General features: G+C 33.9%; 1 pseudogene; it reads right to left on the minus strand.

Annotated features, from left to right (window-relative positions):
- Positions 1-2,813: 2,813 nt before the first annotated feature.
- Positions 2,814-6,822, minus strand: LOC132117730 (dnaJ homolog subfamily C member 22-like; annotated as a pseudogene).
- Positions 6,823-6,850: the final 28 nt, after the last annotated feature.

A 6,850-nucleotide genomic window follows, 5' to 3' on the forward strand; every position in this document is an offset into this window, starting at 1 on the left:
AAACCCGTGATTGGGAAGGATTATCGAATGCATCGATCCTCACGATACTGGTTAGGAAATACAAAACTACGCTGAAGCAATAAACGCCGTATAGTATTATATCACTATTGTTTAATTTCGATGGTAGTGTTAGTAAAAGTGGCTTTTTGTTGAACGAGTGTTAATTAGAACAAATGACACAATGGTATTCTAAATTCTAAAACAATTATATTAATGTGCTTATTTTATCAAATTTAGTATTTTTATAGCACTGTCAATAAAAGTCACATTCAAAACAGACGTGTTTACTAAGATTTATCTTAAATGTACCTTTTTTTCTTCATTTAAGCTATGTTGGAATTTTGCTGAATCTATAATTAGAACAAATGACAGAGTATATTCTAAATACTTAAACCATTAATAATTATCTTCATGTGCATAGTGTTGTTATTATTTTGATGACAAGAGATATTCAAAAAAATGTTTCTTAAGGTTTATGTTAAATAATGGGCTACTTCGTTTAAGCAACCCTTCAACACCTCCCTGTGTCAAACAGGTAAAATTGGTCTGTTTGGGGTTTGAATTTCTTTAAACGTGTAATTAGAACAAACCACACAGTAATTATATTCTAAATTCTAAAACCATTTACAATTGTGACCCTGGACCACAAAACCAGTCATATGGGTGTTTTTTTTTTTTTTTTGACAATATTTGATATGACAATATTTGGCCGAGATAAACTATTTGAAAATGGAATCTGAGGGTGCAAAAAAAAAACAACTAAATATTGATTTAGATATTGTTCTTAGCAATGCATATTACTAGCCAAAAAATACGTTTTTATATATTTACGATAGGAAATTTACAAAATATCTCCATGAAACATGATCTTTACTTAATATCCTAATGATTTTCGGCAAAAAGAAAAATAGATAATTTTGATCCATACATTGTTTTTTTTTTTTTTGGCTATTGCTACAAATATACTTGTGAGTCTTATGAATGGTTTTGTGGTCCAGGGTCACAATTATCTGAATGTGCATATTGTTGTTAATATTAGTTAAAATTTTATTTAAGCTCTTGAATTATGTTGAATGCAAAATGAGTAAAATCAGTAAAAGTGACATTCAAAAAACAAATGTTTCCTAAGACTGCCTACTTTTTTAAATTTAAGCCCCCCTTAAGCACTTCCCTGTGTCAAAACAGGTAATAGTTGCCTGTTTGTGGGAATTTCTTTAAACGTATGATTAGAACAAATCACACAGTAATGATAGGCCTGTTCTAAATTCTAAAACGATTAATAATTATATTATTGTGCATTAAAAAAAATTGCATTAAGAAAGCAAATGTGTAACTAAGATCTATCATAAACAGTGTTGGGGTAATGCATTACAAGTAACGCGAGTTACGTAATCAGATTACTTTTTTCAAGTAACTAGTAAAGTAACGCATTACTTTTTAATTTACAAGAAAATATCTGAGTTACTTTTTCAAAAAAGTAACGCCAGTTACTTTGTATTCCAATTTTTGACTGACAAGCCTCCTGTTCCCATATTGGGAGAAGTCGGAAGTATGGAGGCGTTGTGTGCGCTGTGTGAACATGTTACTGTAGTTCTAGAATAAATGTGAATGTGCATTAATTCATCCCACTCACAAAAAAACAAAAAACAAAACAGATTTAGTATTCATCAAAATTAATCAAAACCGTGAAATGCAAACTCAGAATATGACGCAAACCTGCAATAACTAAATATATTTAATAACACAAATGTATCTATTCCCATTTTATTAACAGTGTCTTTGCTGCTGACCTTTAATGATCCAGTTCAACCATACTAATAATTAAAAAATGACTTTAGATAAACTAACAATTGTGCTTCATTGTTTTTTTTATTGCTGAAGAGTGTTGAACCTTCTTCTCCTGTGTTCTACTGTACAGACGTGAATTTACTTTTCCTTCAGCCTGAGGTTTATTCATTACACTTTTTGGTGTGAAAGGGCTTTTACATTTGCTATAAATAGAACTTCTTATATTAAAAACAATCAAGCCCTGCTCATATTTAAAAAGTAACGTGAAAGTAACGCAAAAGTAATGTAACACATTACTTTCCATAAAAAGTAACGAAGTAACGCATTTAGTTACTTTTTTAGGGAGTAACGCAATATTGTAAGGCATTACTTTTAAAAGTAACTTTCCCCAACACTGATCATAAATACAAAATTCTTAAATTAAATCAACACTTAATTATTTCCCCGTGTAGGGTAACAGGTGGTTTTATAGAACATATAATTAGACAAAAATGATACATTCATGATATTCTAAATTCTTAAACCATTAATTATTGAATTAGTGTACATATTCTTCGTCTTCTTTTTATTATTGTAGGTGACATGCATATACCATATAATACTCTGTTCTGATGTACAAAGTCATACTAATTTACACTAATATATATACTATTTACTCAAAAATGTTCAGTCATATACATTAATTTAAAAAGAATTAATGCGTGAATTACAACAGCATTTAATATTGTATTTTTGTAATTATTATATACATTTTGTTTATTTGTTTACTTCTCGTTTTTTCTACAAAAAATTGCAAATAATTATTGGCCGAACCCCTTGGGGTCGCCATCTCCCCGTGGAAGACCGCTATGTTAGCTCATAAAAACAACTGTTTTAATACTTAATGTTGCCACAAGATGGCAGAGGACCTTAAGTTGTCCTCCTCGGGGGAGAACTTTTCTGAACAAAAATGAGAAACTCTTGTTGAAAAAGATGCACGTTTATTACTTGAGATTCAATTTATCAGTTGTTCCTCGAGTATGTGAGAAAGAACTCTGTGTCTTTTAAACGATGTGACCTCTTCCTCAGAAGATCATTGCCTTCTTTTTGTCTTATGTCTGTTGAGAAGTATTTCATATGCCTCCTGTATCTGAATGAACATCTTTTGTGCCTCTGCTTGCTGCTTGGGGTTGTGATCTGGATGCCACAGTTTAGCCAGTTCCCTATAGCTGCGAGTGACCTCCTCCAGAGAAGCTTCTTCTGACAGTGATAGTCATATCACTGATATCTGATTGTAAGAAAATAATACGATGACAAATATGTTATTTACCTTCTGATTATATGTAAACAGACTGCAAAGTGAAAATAATAAATGTTATATACCCAGCTGACAACTCAAAACTATAGCCTTAGCCTATTGAGCACACCTTCAGTGCCTCCATTTCTTTTATACTGTACTCATTAAGAATTATTTCTAGCCTTCCTCCAGCCTTCTTCATAGAAACCCCCTCCTGTCAGAACACATAGCAGACGGTATGGCAGCAGAAAATACACCAGGAGTTCTTTGACCATGGAATAAACCAGAAGAAATCAAGCAGGGGTGCTATACAGTCTGATACGTAGTACAATGTGGCAGTGGTGTTGTGGAAAACACAGTATCCCAGCGGAGAAGAGAAAGCCAGTGTAACCCAGACTAATTCAGTATTATAAAATATATTTTTGTAAATGAATGGGTTCACAAAAACGTAAATAATTAAAGATTGGTGATGTCAACAAACCTTTTTCGTTGAATAAATTATGTGGGAAAAATAATTTGTAATATTTAGGGTTATTGGTTCAGCCAATCAGAATACTGTTGATGTGATCCGCCCACAGAGCAGATGCGCGAGACCGGAGAGTGGAGAAGTCTGAGAGAAATTCGTCTAGTTTAGTCATAAAGAAAATTGAGAAATAATTGAGTAAAACTATAAAAATAGTCTTTACATCTCTTCAGGATTGTTAAAAGAGGACGATATTGAGTGGATTCTGTAGTTGTTTTACTCCTGTGACGATCGATGGGTTAATTACATCGTCGTATTGCTGGAAAGTGAATATCTGGATGTGGTGAGTTCATTTATGTGTGTATGCTGAATTTAATGTTTAAATAAGAAACACAACACTACTTTTGTGAGAAAAACAGAAGTTTATTTCATTTGTTATGTTCATAAGATTTATGTTGTATTTTTGGAGTATTTTTATTTATTGTACAATTTCATTGTGCTGAGTGAGTTCAGTCATTTTCACTTGGAGTCAAATTGCTTCACGTGCATGTCTCGTGCGCGTGCCTGAAAAGAGAAATGTTTATTAGCAATGTAATATTGTAAAAGGTACAATATTGTAAAACACTGATTACTATTATTTGTATGGTTAAAATTTAATTTACTCTGATGATGAGATACTTGCCTTATGTGATGCCATTGTTGACTAAATGCGGTGGTGCATTTCTGGCCTTTTGAACAGGTCAGGTTTTTTTTCTGAGTGGAGTTGATTCTCATGGATGGCGAGCCAACCTAATCGGATACTGGACGAAAAAAGAAGAAAATTCATCTTAAAGGACCAAGAGAGTATCTTGATTTCATATTTTGTTTTTCCCTGCTCAAGGTAAAACTTTTCCTGCACAGAGACTGTTTTTTCCTTCTCCATACGGGACTGAGAACTGAGATATCTAATAGAAAAGACTGATATCAGTGATTGAGTATTTGGAAATTGAACCTATCGTCGACGTGAGCGTGATATTACAAAATTGTGGTTGAGTCTGAACAGGTTTTGTCAATTTGCTGTTGGGTACATTATTAATGTATTTCTAGTGTAAAACTGACAGTGATTTGTTCAGTGACTTATTCTATTTCTTTTCATTGAATTTAAGTGATTCACTTCTAATTGTTTATTTATTTTATTTTATTGTGTTTACTTTAAAAGGGGAAAGGCCTGTGTGTTCAAACAAACATTTATAAAAGTTATATACTTACCTTAACAGTGGTGTCCTGTCATCCCTCAGCAATAACTCTCCATCTCCGTAGTCGAACATAACAATCTTCTGATCTCCTAATTGGTTCATAAAGTGAAGTCCAAATTTATAAGTAATAACCCGTTACACCAGCACACCTAAACTCAGATGATACAGACAAGGCCCTTGGGAAGATTAACACATATTGGGTTAATTAAACACCTTGCACATGATGTAACCCAAACATCAGACTTTACCTAGCTAAAAATATATATATTCTAAGAATTTCAAATATGTTATGAAAACATTCAGGAACTTAGCTGTGTAGATTCCCAACCCAAGTATCAACAATATGTTCTCAGAAAAGTTTACATTAGTTCCAGTTTAAAAAAAGTGTTTTAAAACCTTTTTTTTCCTGGTAATGTGAATGTTAAAGGAATAGTTCACACAAAAATGAAATATTTGTCATAATTAACTCACCCTAATGTCGTTTCAACCTTGTATAAGTTTATCTCTTATGCTGTACACAAAAGAAGATATTATGAAGAACAAAACAGTAGTTGGTCCCCATTGACTTCCAGAAATACTGTGGAAGTCATTGGGGACCAGCATCAACTGTTTGATTACAGCATTCTTCAGAATATCTCCTTTTATGTTTAGCATAAGAAAGAAACTCATACAGCTTTAGAACGACATGAGGGTGCGTAAATAAGGACAATTTTTCAGGTGAACATTACAGTCTATCATTTTTCAAACATTGTGTGAATTTTCTGAATATTCTCAAACAAGCAGGCCAATTAAAAAAATATAGACGAACTAATTATCTAAATATGATTTTTTTTTTTAAACAACAACATTCAATTAATGTTGATTTGCAAATATTTTGAGAACATTTTTAAAGGCCAAATAATTCTGAATGAACGTTCTATTAATATTACTGCAAGAACCCTTTCAAACAATTTTGCCAGAGTGTTAGCCAGTTCTTAGAACATTTCCTGTTAACTAGGTTGATATGCATTAAATGTGATATGTATAGTGCATCTCACCAAGTGGCTCTGGCCTCAGAGGTTTGAAGGTGCTGTGCTGCGCAGCCGTAACACTGCCAGCAATGCTGATGGGCAGAGGAGAAAGATTGCTGCTGTAGAAGATGGATGATGTGATGATGCATGTAATGAGGGTCTTTTGAAGGTCAGAGGTTTGCTGGCCCACAGAGGACACCAGATGAATACCTGTAGCTACACTCAGTGGCAGCACTAGGAAGTAGAAAAAGCTAAGAGAACTGTTTCTTATTAAAGCCACAGAGCCGAAGTAAATGCCAACACAAATCTGACCAGCAAACCGAATCAGGCCCACTGGTTGTGGTGGTGAAGTTGCTCGTGGACGTCTGACGGGGTCTCTGTCTGCTGCGTGGTTGGCTTCGCTTACGTACGATGGGATACGGAAGAATTCCCTTGCCCAGCCAATGCCAAAACCACCGAAGGTTAGTATCCAAAGAAGAGCATGGATGTCTCTGCCCAGGTAAATGTGATGAAGGCCATGGGCCACCCATTGCTCACAAGGCATATGTGATCATGGTCTTTTTAGCCATGAGGTCATTCTAGCTGCACACAGGAGCTTGGAAAAAAGTCAATCATTTTCAAGTTTAGCCAATGACATGCTTATGAAACTGCTTAATAATAAAGTTTATGGACAAGGATGTTGTGTGAATCTCATTCAGTTTTTAAAGGAATAGTTCACCCAAAAAGGAACATTTTGCCTGCTTCTCACGTAAATCTATCATGTAAGACTAGCGTGTGTCATACTGACTACTTTTTCATCGTTTTTTTTGTGGTGCTTTTTCCCCCTTTTAAGCTTGATAGCTTTGGTCTGCATTTACTGTATGAACAAGGAAAACACATTTTGGTAAGTATTTTCTCGTTTGGTGTTCCACAGATGAAATAAAGTCATACAGGTTGGGACTTGGCATGAGGATGAGTAAATAATGACAGAATTGCCATTTTTGGGTTTTATGCTTTTGATAATCTCTCATTACACTCTGTCATATCACCCATATCACTGGCTTTCAAGGTAAAAAATCATACAGGTAAAAAAGCATAC

Source organism: Carassius carassius, chromosome 37 (assembly GCF_963082965.1).
Source record: "Carassius carassius chromosome 37, fCarCar2.1, whole genome shotgun sequence".
In the NCBI taxonomy this organism is placed as follows: Eukaryota; Metazoa; Chordata; class Actinopteri; order Cypriniformes; family Cyprinidae; genus Carassius; species Carassius carassius.